Below are 15948 nucleotides of genomic sequence, written 5' to 3' on the forward strand. Positions count from 1 at the left end.
GTCCAAATATATAAAACAAGGATGACAAATATTTTATACTATAAAATTGTATAATTTTAAAAGAAAACTATACCCAAAAGCAATTTAAAATTCCACTCTTGATTAAACAACCCAGTCCAGCAGAAGTGACTACAGAAGGCTCCATCCCATCTGGCACCTAAGAATAAAAACAAAAACCCACTTTTTCTTTTAGCCTGTCTCTCCCAACATCTACTTTTTCCACAAGAATCAATTATATTTAGGCCTTTAATCCATTTTTTTTTTAAGATTTATTTATTATTTATTTATTTTTGGTTGTGTCAGGTCTTAGTTGTGGCACGCATGGATCTTCGTTGAGGCATGTGGGATCTTTCATTGCAGCGCGCAGGCTTCTCTCTAGTTGTGGCATGTGGGTTTTCTCTACTTTAGCTGAGGCGCGAGCTCAGTAGTTGTGGCACGAGGGGCTTAGTTGTCCCGCAGTATGTGGGATTCTAGTTCCCTGACCAGGGATGGAACCTGTGCCCCCTGCATTGTAAGGTGGATTCTTTACCACTGGACCACCAGGGAAGTCCCTTTAATCCATTTTAAGTTTATTTTTGTGTACGGTGTTAAAAAGATGTTCTAATTTAATTTTTTTTTTTACATGTAGTTGTCCAGTTTTCCCAGCATCTATAAAACTCTCAGAAGAGACTTCCCTGTGCTCCAGCGGGTAAGACTCCACACTCCCAATGCAGGGGGCCCAGGTTCAATCCCTGGTCAGGGAACTAGATGCCGTGTGCATGCTGCAACTAAGAAGTCTGCATGCTGCAACTAAAGTTCCCACATGCCCCAACTAAGACCTAACACAGCCTAAACAAACAAACAAATAAATATTTTTTTAAAAACTGGTAGAGGAAAATACAGGCAGAACACTCTTTCACATAAATTGCAATATCTTTTTCGATCTGTCTCCCAGAGTAATGGAAATAAAAACAAAAATAAACAACTGGGACCTAATTAAACTCAAAAGCTTTTGCATAGCAAAGGACACCACAAACAAAACAAAAAGACAACCCAAAAAATGGGAGAAAATATTTGCAAATGATGCAACTGATCTCCAAAATTTACAAACATATCATGCAGTTCAATATCAAAAAACCAAACAACCCAATCAAAAAATGGGCAGAAGACCTAAATAGACATTTCTCCAAAGAAGACACACAGATGGCCAATAGGCACATGAAAAGACGCTCAACATGGCTAATTATTAGAGAAATGCAAATCAAAACTACAATGAGGTATCACTTCACACCAGTCAGAATGGCCATCATCAAAAAATCTACAAACAATAAATGCTGGAGAGGGTGTGGAGAATAGGGAACCCTCTTACACTGTTGGTGGGAATGTAAATTGGTACACCCACTATGGAGAACAGTATGGAGATTCCTTAAAATACTAAAAACAGAGCTACCATATGATCCAGCAATCCCGCTCCTGGGCATATATCCAGAGAAAACCATAATTTGAAACAATACCTGCGCCCCAACGTTCATTGCAGCACTATTTACAATAGCCAGGACATGGAAGCAACCTTAATGTCCACTGACAGAAGAATAGATAAAGAAGATGTGGTACATATGTACAATGGAATATTACTCAGCCATAAAAAAGAACAAAATAATGCCATTTGCAGCAACATGGATGGATCTAGAGATTGTCATACTGAGTGAAGTAAGTCAGAGAAAGACAAATATCATATGATATCACTTACATGTGGAATCTAAAAAAAAAATGGTACAAATGAACGTACTTACAAAACAGAAATAGAGTCACAGATGTAGAAAACAAACTTACAGTTACCAGGAATATGGGGGGAGGATAAATTGGGAGACTGGGATTGACACATGCACACTTCTATATATAAAACAGATAACTAATAAGGACCTACTGTGTAGCACAGGGAACTCTGCTCAATAATCTGTAATCACCTAAATGGGAAAAGAATTTGAAAAAGAATAGTTACATGTATATGTATAAATGAATCACTCTGCTGTACACGTGAAACTAACACAACACTGTTAATCAACTATACTCCAATATAAAATAAAAATCTGGGGACTTCCCTGGTGGCACAGTGGTTAAGACTCCATGCTCCCAATGCAGGGACCCCAGGTTCAATCCCTGGTCAAGGAACTAGATCCCACATGCATGCCACAACTAAGAAGCCAGCAAGCCGCAACTAAGGAGCCAGCGAGCAGCAACTAAGGAGTCCGTGAGCCCCAACTAAGGAGCCCGCCTGCCACAACTAAGACCCAGTGCAACCAAATAAATAAAATATTTTTAAAATAAAAAATTTTTTTAATAAAAATAAAATTAGTATTGAAAAAGATTTTTTAAAAAGAATCAATTATAAGAGTCCTATGCAAAATACAACATTGTGATTCTACAATTAGTGAAACACTTCCATAAATGTGATGAATACCTAACCCAGAATACCTCTGCCACCTCCAATCATGGAGAATTAGCAGCAGGGCTTGCAGGGATATCCTTACAATATGACCCTGCTGTAGCCAAAGTTGATAGCGTTCTACTCAATATGGACCAATCACATTTCCTTTCTGGGCAATTTGGAATTGGAATTAAGATATTCCAGCCTCAGTCTGGCTGCTTTCTAAAATGGAAACCATGTAAACTCAGGAGCTGTTGGCCATGGCGATTTTCTACCATGCAGGCTTGAAGGCAGAATAAGCCAAGGGATTAAGGCAAATTTGCAGAGGAAAAAAAGGCACAGACAAGAACTTCTTGATTTTCCTAATGTGCTCTAATCCCTGATTCCTGAGGCCTAACTGTATCCTGGCTTAAGGTTCCATGAGATATAACTGTATCTTTAAAACAAATTATTTTTGCCTAGCTAGTGTCACCATTCTTCACAGAAGGAAGAATAATCCAAGTTCCTAAAGAATGAAACATTTGAGACTTTCCTCGTGGTCCAGTGGTAAAGAATTTGCCTTCCAGTGCAGGGGAAGTGGGTTCAATTCCTGGTCAGAGAACTAAGGTCCCACGTGACATGGGGCAACTAAGCCCACGTGCCACAACTACTGAGGCTTCAACAAGAGAGCCCGCATGCTGCCAAGTACAGAACCCATGCATTCTGGAGCCCACGTGCCACAACTAGAGAGAGAACCCGCATGCCACAACTAGAGAGAAGCCTGCACGCCGCAACGAACAGCCCGCATGCCACAAGAAAAAAAAGATCCCACGTGCCGCAACTAAGACCCGACGCGGCCAAAAAAAAGAAGAAAAAAAGAATGAAACATTTAAGTATCTCTATTGAACCTCTGCCAAAAAGTGGCAACAACTCACCAGATCAAAAATTTAGCATTATAAGACCAACATTTTTAAAATTTTACAGCCAGTAGAGACCATGAAGTTCATTTTATATTTTAGGAAACACAAGGACCAGAAAGCATAAATAATGTGCCCACAGCTATAAGGTATTTACTAGCAAAGCTAGACTTAGAACCAAGGATAATGCACTTCTAAAAGTATGTCTGTTGATCATCTGCTTCAAAATTACCCAAGGACTTCATTTAAAACTCAGATTCTTGGGTCTCAACCTTGACCCACTAAATCAGAATCTCTTGGAGTGAGGCCTAGAAATTTTACCAAGTTTCCCAGTGATTCTTATGTACACTAAGAGTTGAAGATCCCCTACAGCAGGGAAGGGGAATATTAATAGCTTTTTTAAAAAAACACCAAGAATTTCACAGGCACTTTCTCATTTAATCCTCAAAATATACCACCAAGGCAGGTATGATCCCGATTTTACAGAAAAACAAATGTAGGCTCAGGAGGTTAAGTAACTTGTCTAAGGAAACAGACCTGGTAGAACCAGAACTGGAACAAAGGTCCACCCAGCACCAAAGCTCAAGCTTTTTCCATTTCATTATTACTTAGTTCAGTGTTTTTCCACTATGAGAGTTGTAAGGAGTTAAGCTAGTCATCCGCATATAAAAGAGGATCAGGATTTGAGTGCAGAGGAAGTCCAGGCCAATTACAATTTGGACAGAGATGGAAAAGAAAAAGAAACTTTAGAAAAATACAGAATGGGAGAAAATGTAAAATAAAGCAACCAACTTAGTGTACAAAAATATTTGTAAAATAAAGCAACCAAACCAAGGGATTAATCTCCAAAATATACAAACAGCTCATGCAACTCAATATCAAAAGAAACAAACAACCAAATCAAAAAGTCGGCAGAAGACCGAAACAGACATTTCTCCAAAGAAGACATACAGACGGCCAACAGGCGCATGAAAAGATGCTCAATATCGCTAATTATTAGAGAAATGCAAATCAAAACTACAGTGAGGTATCACCCCACGCCAGTCAGAATGGCCATCATTAAAAAGTCTACAGGGCTTCCCTGGTGGCGCAGTGGTTGAGAGTCTGCCTGCCGATGCAGGGGACAGGGGTTCGTGCCCCGGTCCGGGAAGATCCCACATGCTGCGGAGCGGCTGGGCCCGTGAGCCATGGCCACTGAGCCTGTGCGTCCGGAGCCTGTGCTCCGCAACAGGAGAGGCCACAACAGTGAGAGGCCCGCGTACCTCAAAAAAAAAAAAAAAAAAAAAAAGTCTACAAACAATAAATGCTAGAGAAGTTCAGGAGAAAAGGAAACCCTCCTACACTGTTGGGGGGAATGTAAATTGGTAGAACCACTATGGAAAACAGTAGGGAGGTTCCTTAAAAAAATAAAAACAGAACTACCACATGATCCTGCAATCCCACTCCTGGGCATATATCCAGAGAAAACTATAATTCAAAAAGATACATGCATCCCAACGTTCATTGCAGCACTATTTACAATAGCCAGGACATGGAAGCAACCTAAATGTCCACTGACAGAGGAATGGATAAAGAAGATGTGCTACATATATACAATGGAATATTACTCAGCTATAAAAAAAGAATGAAATAATGCCATTTGCAGCAACATGGATGGACCCAGAGATTACCATACTAAGTGAAGTAAGCCAGACAAAGACAAATAGCATATGACATCACTTATATGTGGAATCTAAAAAAAGAGAGAGATAAAAATGAACTTATTTACAAAACAGAAATAGACGCACAGACATAGAAAACAAACTTATGGTTTCCAAAGGGGAACCAAAGGGGAAGGGGGGAGGGATAAATTAGGAGCTTGGCATTAACAGATACACACTGCTACATATAAACTAGATAACAAACAAGGACCTACTGTATAGCACAAGGAACTATACTCAGTATTTTTTAATAACCTATGAGGGAAAAGAATCTGAAAAAGAATATATACATATATATATGTATATGTATAACTGAATCACTGTGCTGTATACCTGAAACTAACATGACATTGTAAATCAACTACATTTCAATAAAATTTGAAAAAGAAAAAAAAAAGGATATATACACCCCAATGTTCACTGCAGCACTATTTACAACAACCAAGACATGGAAGCAGCCTAAGTGTCCATCAACAGATGAATGGATAAAGACAATGTGGTATAATGTGGAATCTAAAAAAAGGTACAAATGAACTTATCTACAAAACAGAAATAGAGTCACAGATGCAGAAAACAACCTTATGGTTACCAGGGGGTAAAGAGGGAGAGAGATAAATTGGGAGATTTGGATTAACATAGGCACACTACTATACATAAAATAGATAACTAATAAGGACCTACTGTATAGCACAGGGAGCTCTACTCAATACTCTGTAATGACCTATATGGGAAAAGAATCTAAAAAAGAATGATATATGTATATGTATAACTGATTCACTTTATTGTACAGCAGAAACTAACACAACACTGTAAATCAATTATACTCCAATAAAAATTTTTTTAAAAAGATGATGTAGGGCTTCCCTGGTGGCACAGCAGTTAAGAATCCGCCTGCCAATGCAGGGGACACGGGTTCGAGCCCTGGTCCAGGAAGATCCCACATGCCGCAGGGCAACTAAGCTGGTGCGCCACAACTACTGAGGCTGCGAGCCACAGCTACTAAGCCCGTGCGCCACAACTAGATAGAAGCCTGTGAGCCACAATGAAAGATCCTGAGTGCCACAACTAAGACCGGATGCAGCCCTAAATAAAAAAATTTTTTTTCAACTGAATTCAAAGCAATTTTTAAGAAGTTACCAAAAAAACTGTAGGACCATCCTATAGGATGATACCATTTTAATAAAAAAATGTATTTTTTAAACATATAAAATAACATATATTATAGAGAGGCAGGACAGCATACTGATTAAAGGTATAGCCTTCAGAACAAATCTGTATTCAAATCCTTGCTCTGTAACTTGCAGCTATGTGAACCTGGTCAAGTTATTTCAAAACCTCTCTACATCTCCAGTTCCCCATCTATAAAATGGAAATAAATTAGTACCTACATTATAATATTTTACATGTATTAACTCATTTAATCCTTACAATCACCATAGGGTATTGATTAAATGAACAGTGCCTGGAAAATAGTAAGCATTCAAGTTCTGTTGCTTATTATGATTATTATATAAAGATATATATTTATAGTAAATGTCTAAAAGCATGAACTAGGGGGACTTCCCTGGCAGTGCAGTGGTTAAGACTCCGTGTTTCTTGGGCTTCCCTGGTGGCGCAGTAGTTAAGAATCCACCTGCCAATGCAGGGGACACGGGTTCAAGCCCTGGTCTGGGAAGATCCCACATGCCGCAGAGCAACTAAGCCTGTGCGCCACAACTACTGAGCCTGCGCTCTAGAGCCTGCGTGCCACAACTACCGAAGCCCGCGTGCCTAGAGCCCATGCTCCGCAACAAGAGAAGCCACTGCAATGAGAAGCCCGCGCACCACAACCGAGTAGCCCCCACTCACCGCAACTAGAGAAAGCCCACGGGCAGTAACGAAGACCCAATGCATCCAAAAATAAATAAATAAAATAAAATATTTTTTAAAAAGACTCCGTGCTTCCAATGCAGGGGGCTCGGGTTGGACCCCTCATCAGGGAACTCAGATCCCACATGCCGCAAGGCGCAGCCAGAAAAAAAAAAAAGATAAAAGCATGAACTAGAAAGCCAGCCACTAAATTCATTGTAGTAGTTGCCTTGGTGGGAAAGAAGAAAAATGAGATAAGGAAGGGAAATAAAGGAGATTTCAACTATAACAATAATGTTTTGTTTCCTTTTATTAAAAAACAAACCTATAACAAACACAAAACGGTATGTTTGCTAATTTTGTTATTTTTTTCACTAATATTTGTTAATTCTGGGTGGTATTATATTGTACTCTTTCCTATATTTAATTTTCCTAATAAAAAGAGAATTTTAACAGTTGTTTTCTTTTTTTTTAAGTCTATTGCCAATACAACAGCTATGTAGTATGCTCAGCCCAAAAAAACTGAAAACAATTTGGCAAATAAATAGCATCCCACTGTGCAAGCCAAGTCTCAAGATTCTCAACCTTTTATTCTGCAATAGTTCGACTATAGTTTTTGGTCCAAGGAATATTTATATCTTAGCCTAAAAACTCAAAAGCATTAGGAGAATTTTTGGATAGCCTTACTTATTCAAGTCCACAAACTTAAAATATAAAAGCACTCATGACAAACACTGATATTTAGTTGTAGAGCCCCTATTATATGCTAAAGCAATACTAATTACTAGACAGCTGAGGGATAAAAAGTACAGTCCCCTTATGGGAGTAAGAACTTTATTAATCCATTTTGGAAAAGTGCTGAGCATGGGAAAACTTCCAGACCATGCCTTCTGCTTCCTTGGCCAGCATACTGAATGACCACATTTTAAATGAAACCAACCAAGTTACAAATAGCTTTCAATTTAATTTGATAAATTTTAATTAGCCATAAAAGGCAGCAAAGGTGTGTATGAACAGACTCTAAAACCATACCCTATTTTTTAAAATCTGAAAATAACTAATTTTAAAATCAGACAATACATTCTTTGAAACTTGTGGGATTTTATGCTGTTTTCAGACTCTGGGTTACCTCTTTTGGTCTCACTTAAGCAATATTACCTTTTGATACAAATAGTGCCCTTTAAAGTATACATTTTGGGTGGAACAAAAAAACAACTACAATTACTCTTGCTGTAAAGAGGCTATTTGATTCAAGAGACTACACATTGTTGATCAAGAATTTTAAGCTTGTAAAAACTTGGAATTCCTAAATGGAAACTGATGATACTGTGAGCTGCTTCCCTAAAAATATCCCAGCGAGAGTCCCAGTGGTTCTTAATTAGGGTCATGTGAAGATTTAGGGGGAAGGAGGTTGTTGTCAGCGAGGAGCTACTGTCACAATGGTGGGGGTGTAGGGTGGGCACTATTGGCATTTTAGTGGGCAGTGGCCAGGGAAGCTAAATGTCCTACAATGCACAGAACAGTTCTGCACAACAAAGAACTGTCTTGCCCTAAATGCCAATAGTGCCCCCGTTAAGAAGCACTGTGTCAGAAAAGCTTAATCAGTTTTGTTCTTAAACCAGGAAACAGCCTTCAGCAGTCTTTCAAAAATGCCAAAATTATGTTGCTTACAAGGACACAAATAATTTTTTAGTAATTTTGTTCTCAATTTCAATATTTATAAACTGGAAAGTTCAAAATTTTTTTCCTTTCTTTTCTGCATAGGAAGGTTTGTCTTTTCAAAGGCTAATTTTCACTTACACTGGGATTAAAAGTACAATTAAAAGCTTTGATTGGAGAAAGTACAATTAAAAGCTTTGATTGGAGAAAGTAATTTGAAAAGCTATCAATAAAAAAGTCAGTGGGGCTTCCCTGGTGGCGCAGTGGTTGAGCGTCCGCCTGCCGATGCAGGGGACACGGGTTAGTGCCCCGGTCTGGGAAGATCCCACATGCCGCGGAGCGGCTGGGCCCGTGAGCCATGGCCTCTGAGCCTGCGCAGCCACAGCAGTGAGAGGCCTGTGTACCGCAAAAAAAAAAAAAAAGTTTCTCTCTCAAAAAGAAAAACAAAATGTCAGTGAACTAAATATCCTATAACCAATATTATATATTTTATCTTTTCAAAGTAGGAATTCCACAAATCATTTTCCAGAGAATCAAGAAACTTTTAGGACTCCCAAGTAGACCATACGCCCATCTGAAATGCTTATGGAAATAATAACCACTGTAGCCACCATTTACCATAGGCCATGCATTCTACCAAATGTTTTTGCGTTTTTGATAACCTTTATGACAACTCTTTAAGGTAGGTGTTATCATCTCCAATTTAAAGAGAAAGAAATTAAAACACTGAGAGATTAAATTCAAACAAATTCAAACAACTAGTGACAGACTCTGGATTCAAATCAAGAGTTCCAAATCCAAATACTTCCCACTATGACATGTCTCCTCCAGAAAAACAGCTAAATTTCTGTGGAAAATTACAGCTTACTAGCTAGGTACTAAGCTACTACTATTCTCCACCCTAATTTAACAACAGAGACTAAAGAGCACAGATGATAGCTCCACCAGCCGCTGAAGCAAAAGCCTTTAGTCTCTTCATCACTTTCTATAGATCAAAAAATTAGCATTGGGCTTCCCTGGTGGCGCAGTGGTTAAGAATCCATCCACCAATGCAGGGGACACCGGTTCAAGCCCTGGTGCAGGAAGATCCCACATGCCGCGGAGCAACTAAGCCTGTGCGCCACAACTACTGAGCCTGCACTCTAGAGCCCGCGAGCCACAACTACGGAGCCCGCGTGCTACAACTACTGAAGCCCGCACGCCTAGAGCCCGTGCTCCACAACAAGAGAAGCCACCGCAATGAGAAGCCCACACAATGCAACGAAGAGTAGCCCCCACTCGCCGCAACTAGAGAACGCCCGCGCACAGCAACAAAGACCCAACGCAGCCAAAAACTAAATAAATAAATAAATTAGCATTGGTTTAAACAGACTATTTAAAGAATGGATGCCAAGCTGACAGGAAAGATATGCCAACCCCCAATCAGCCCTTCTTTTCCATTCTAATGTACAGCATTAGTTGTTTCTTACACTTTCATTCCACAGGAATGAAGTAGATGAAACTTCACAACAACATAGATGTAAATAAAATCCTGTAACGCACTGAACAGCTATCAACCAACAGGTAACAGGATGTGGCAAAGTGTCAGTCAGCACCCATAATCTTCAACATCCACCCAAATATGGAATCATGTGTGTACAGAGTTGGTAATGAAGTCCCACAAGTGAGTAAAAAAGGATTTCTGAGAATTCAGTGGACTTTTATACCCTGGGTATAAAGAGTAGAAAAAGAATGCAAACATAATATCCTAATATCCTAATCATACTTTGTTTTCTTTCTACCATCATAAAAATCCCCTCTCTAATTCAAAATAAAACAAGGATTCATTATGGGTAAGATGTAGCCCAGAAAACTGGCCATTTTCCTGAACAGGAATACCGATAAGTACATTAGCTGTATATCATGACCAACCACATGGCAAATCTACATCACAGTCTGCTCAGCTGCTGTCCTTTCTATGGACCAACAAAGCAAATACAGACACATTTCAGGATGACTGCCTAATTAAAAATAAAAGCAACACTGCTGAACTTGCCATCCTGCTGTGAAATAATGAGTTGCAGTTTCCATTCAAACCAAAAGCAATCTAACATAAAAAGTGGCATCCCCTATTTAATTAGCCATGAGTATACACAATGGCATATATTAGTGCCAGACAGATCAAAAGCCAGTTCTTAAAACTGTTATTATCTCTTTTGGATACGCATATTATATGCTGTTGTAACTACAATCCACCAGGCCCTAGGTCATGACATAAAACTGAAACTTAGGTTGAAAGTTGAAAAAGCATTTAGAGGTTAACTAGTCCAATCTTTTGGCCAATTCAAGAATCCCCTCTGTTAAAAAATCAAATGTTAATTGGGTTCCCACTAGGTATAGGGCATTACAAGGTTTGTTTTCTTTTTTTAATATTTATTTGGCTGTGCTGGGTCTTAGTTGTGGCATGCAGGATCTTTTTTTTTTAGTTGCAGCTTAGTTGCAGCATGCAGGATCTAGTTCCCTGACCAGGGATCAAAACCAGGCCCCCTGCATTGGGAGCACAGAGTCTTAACTGCTGGACCATCAGGGAAGTCCCAAAGAAGTGACTTTAAAAAGGTGAACAAAATGGGAGTTTCCTGGCGGTGCAGTGGTTAGGACTCAGGGCTTTCACTGCCATGCCCCAGGATCAATCCCTGGTTGGGGAACTAAGATCCACAAGCCTCGTGGTGCAGCCAAAAAAACTGAAAAGTAAAAAGAATAAATAAAAAATTTTTAAAAGGTGAGGAAAAACCAAAAGCAATCTCCAGATTTAATGTGATCCCTATCAATTACTCATGACATTTTTCACATAACTAGAACAAATAATCCTAAAATTTATATGGAACCATAAAAGACCCAGAAGTCCCAAAGCAATCCTGAGGGAAAAAACAAATCAAGAGGCAAAACCCTCCCAGACTTCAGACAATAGTACAAAGCTACCGTAATCAAAACAGTGTGGTATTGGCACAAAAACAGACATATGCTTAATGGAACAGAATAGAAAGCCCAGAAATAAACCCACACACCTACGGTCAATTAATCTTCAACAAAGGAGGCAAGAATATACAATGAAGACAGTCTCTTCAGTAAGTGATGTTAGGAAAAGTTGGACAGCTGCATAGAAATCAGTGAAGTTAGAACAGTCTCTCACACCATACACAAAAATAAACTCAAAATGGTTTAAAGACTTAAATATAAGCCATGACACCATAAAACTCCTAGAAGAGAACATAGGCAAAACATTCTCTGACATAAATTATACCACTACTTTCTTAGGTCAGTCTCCCAAGGCAATAGAAATAAAAGCAAAAATAAACAAATGGGACTTAATCAAACTTACAAGCTTTTGCACAGCAAAAGGAAACCATAAACAAAATGAAAAGACAACCTACAGATTGGGAGAAAATATCTGCACACGATGTGACCAATGAGAGCTTAATTTCCAAAATATACAAACAGTTCATACAACGCAATAACAAAAAAAAAAACAGCCCAATCAAAAAATGGGCAGAAGACTTAAATACACATTTCTCCAAAGAAGACATACAGATGGCCAATGGGCAAATGAAAAGGTGCTCAACACCGTTAACTATTAGAGAAATACAAAACACTGGTCAGAATGGCCATGATTAAAAAGTCTACAAATAATAAGTGATGAAGAGGGTGTGGATAAAAGGGAACCCTCCTACACTGTTGATGGGAAGGCAAATTGGTGCAGCCACTATGGAAAACAGTATGGAGGTTCCTTTAAAAACTAAAAATAGAGTTGCCATATGATCCAGCAATCCCACTCCTTGGCATATATGCAGACAAAACTCTAATTCAGAAAGATACATGCAGACTTCCCTGGTGGTGCAGTGGTTAAGAATCCACCTGCCAATGCAGGGGACACAGGTTCGAACCCTGGTCCAGGAAGATCCCACACACTGCAGAGTAACTAAGCTCATGCGCCACAACTACTGAGCCTGTGCTCTAGAGTCCATGAGCCACAACTACTGAGCTCACGTGCCACAAGTACTGAAGCCCGTGAGCCCTAGAGCCCACACACCTCAACTACTGAGCCCATGTGCCTCAACTACTGAAGCCTGTGCTCCCTAGGGCCCACATGCCGCAACTAGAGAAAGCCGGCGTGCAGCAAAGAAGACGCGATGCAGCCAAATTATTTATTTATTTATTTTTTTTTTTTTTATTTTTAAAAAGAGGCCAAGGGAACATCAACATATACAGGACAAAAACAAACAACAGAGGTAAGAATAAAACCAAGAGGAAGTAAGTCACACAGGTCAAAGGTGGGAACGATAGGGCTTCCCTGGTGGCACAGTGGTTAAGGAACCACCTGCCAATGCAGGGGACACGGGTTCAAGCCCTGGTCCAGGAAGATCCCACATGCCGCGGAGCAACGAAGCCCATGAGCCACAACTACTGAGCCTGCAATCTAGAGCCGGCAAGCCATGGCTACTGAAGCCCGTGTGCCTAGAGCCCGCACTCCGCAACAAGAGAAGCCACCGCAATTGGAAGCCCATGCACCACAACAAAGAGTAGCCCCCCACTCACCACAACTAGAGAAAAGCCTGCACACACCAACTAAGACCAAATGCAGCCAATAATAAATAAATAAATTTTTTTTTTAAAAAAAAGGTGGTAACGACAAACATATCAGATGTCACAAATCAGTCAAAAAATATGAAGAAAAGTGTCCACTGGATTGGACACTACAGAGGCCAGAGTTAACTCAGCCTACTGAAACAAACCACTAACAAAGAGCTCACTAATTCCTCCATGCCTATTCTATTATTGAAAAGTTCTGATCGTTACAAAGCTTTTTCTTTACAAGGAAAGGAAAGCATAGAGAAAGCACAGTACTATACTCAAATTCTGACTCTGAAGGAGAATTAAGAAGTTTAACAACTAAATACAATAATGAGACTTTATTGGATCTTGATTTGAACAAACTAGTTATAGAAGAGAGCTGGGGAAATTTTAATAAGAAATACTATTAGCTGATAAAAGAAAGTTCTATTAATTTAAGTGGGATAATGATATTAAGATTGTATAAGACTTACTTTTGGAGATGCACTGCACACAGAAATAGAAGTGAAATATCATGTCTGTACTTGTGTTAAAATATATCAGAAAAAAAAGATGTAGTAAATCTTACAAAATGTTAATTGTTAAATACAATTCTTATATGGGTAAATGGGTGTTTGTTACATTTTTCTCATAATAATAACAAAAAAGGCTTCAGAAACAAAAGATGATAAACTATTTGTCAATTAAAAAAAAGAATACTGAAAAACTGAAACCATTTCCACTAAGATCAGGAACCAGACAAGGTTGCCCACTCTCACCACTATTATTCAACATTGTTTTGGAAGTTTTAGCCACAGCAATCAGAGAAGAAAAAGAAATAAAAGGAATCCAAATCGGAAAAGAAGAAGTAAAGTTGTCACTGCTTGCAGATGGCATGATACTATACATAGAGAATCCTAAAGATACTACCAGAAAACTACTAGAGCTAATCAATGAATTTGGTAAAGTAGCAGGATACAAAATTAATGCACAGAAATCTCTTACATTCCTATACGCTAATGATGAAAAATCTGAAAGAGAAATTAAGGAAACACTCCCATTTACCATTGCAACAAAAAGAATAAAATACCTAGGAATAAACCTACCTAAGAAGACAAAAGACCTGTATGCAGAAAACTATAAGACACTGATGAAAGAAATTAAAGATGATACAAATAGATGGAGAGATATACCATGTTCTTGGATTGGAAGAATCAACATTGTGAAAATGACTCTACTACCCAAAGCAATCTACAGATTCAATGCAATCCCTATCAAACTACCACTGGCATTTTTCACAGAACTAGAACAAAAAATTTCACAATTTGTATGGAAACACAAAAGACTCCGAATAGCCAAAGCAATCTTGAGAACGAAAAACGGAGCTGGAGGAATCAGGCTCCCCGACTTCAGACTCTACTACAAAGCTACAGTAATCAAGACAGTATGGTACTGACACAAAAACAGAAATATAGATCAACGGAACAGGACAGAAAGCCCAGAGATAAACCCACGCACATATGGTCACCTTATTTTTGATAAAGGAGGCAAGAATATACAATGGAGAAAAGACAGCCTCTTCAATAAGTGGTGCTGGGAAAACTGGACAGCTACATGTAAAAGAATGAAATTACAACACTCTCTAACACCATACACAAAAATAAACTCAAAATGGATTAAAGACCTAAATGTAAGGCCAGGCACTATAAAACTCTTAGAGGAAAACATAGGCAGAACACTCTATGACATAAATCACAGCAAAATCCTTTTAGACCCACTTTCTAGAGGAATGGAACTAAAAACAAAAATAAACAAATGGGACCTAATGAAACTTAAAAGCTTTTGCACAGCAAAGGAAACCATAAACAAGATGAAAAGACAACCAAGACAACCCTCAGAATGGGAGAAAATGTTTGCAAATGAAGCAACTGACAAAGGATTAATCTCCAAAATTTACAAGTAGCTCATGAAGCTCAATATCAAAAGAACAAACAACCCAATCCAAAAATGGGCAGAAGACCTAAATAGACATTTCTCCAAAGAAGATATACAGATTACCAACAAACACATGAAAGAATGCTCAACATCATTAATCATTAGAGAAATGCAAATCAAAACTACAATGAGATATCATCTCACAACAGTCAGAATGGCCATCATCAAAAAATCTACAAACAATAAATGCTGGAGAGGGTGTTGAGAAAAGGGAACCCTTTTACACTGTTGGTGGGAATATAAATTGATACAGACACTATGGACAACAGTATGGAGGTTCCTTAAAAAACTAAAAATAGAACTACCATACGACCCAGCAATCCCACTACTGGGCATATACCCTGAGAAGACCATAATTCAAAAAGAGTCATGTACCACAATGTTCATTGAAGCTCTATTTACAATAGCCAGGACATGGAAGGAACCTAAGTGTCCATCGACAGATGAATGGATAAAGAAGATGTGGCACATATATACAATGGAATATTACTCAGCCATAAAAAGCAACAAAATTGAGTTATTTGTAGTGAGGTGGATGGACCTAGAATCTGTCATACAGAGTGAAGTAAGTCAGAAAGAGAAAATCAAATACCATATGCTAACATATATATAAGGGATCTAAAAAAAAAAAAACAATGGTCATGAAAAACCTAGGGGCAGGACAGGAATAAAGATGCGGACCTATTAGAGAATGGACTTGAGGACACGGGGAGAAGGAAGGGTAAGCTGGGACAAAGTGAGAGAGTGGCATGGACATATATACACTACCAAATGTTAAACCGATAGCTAGTGGGAAGCAGCCACATAGCATAGGGAGATCAGCTTGGGGCTTTGTGACCACGTACAGGGGTGAGAT

General features: G+C 38.9%; 1 protein-coding gene across 2 annotated transcripts in view; it reads right to left on the minus strand.

The window, feature by feature from the left end:
- The window catches only part of TESK2 (testis associated actin remodelling kinase 2), a 128502-nt gene that overhangs the window by 99750 nt on the left and 12804 nt on the right, over nt 1–15948 (minus strand). The gene's annotated exons all lie outside the window — the stretch shown is intronic.

Source organism: Stenella coeruleoalba, assembly GCF_951394435.1.
Source record: "Stenella coeruleoalba genome assembly, chromosome: 1".
Classification (NCBI taxonomy): Eukaryota; Metazoa; Chordata; class Mammalia; order Artiodactyla; family Delphinidae; genus Stenella; species Stenella coeruleoalba.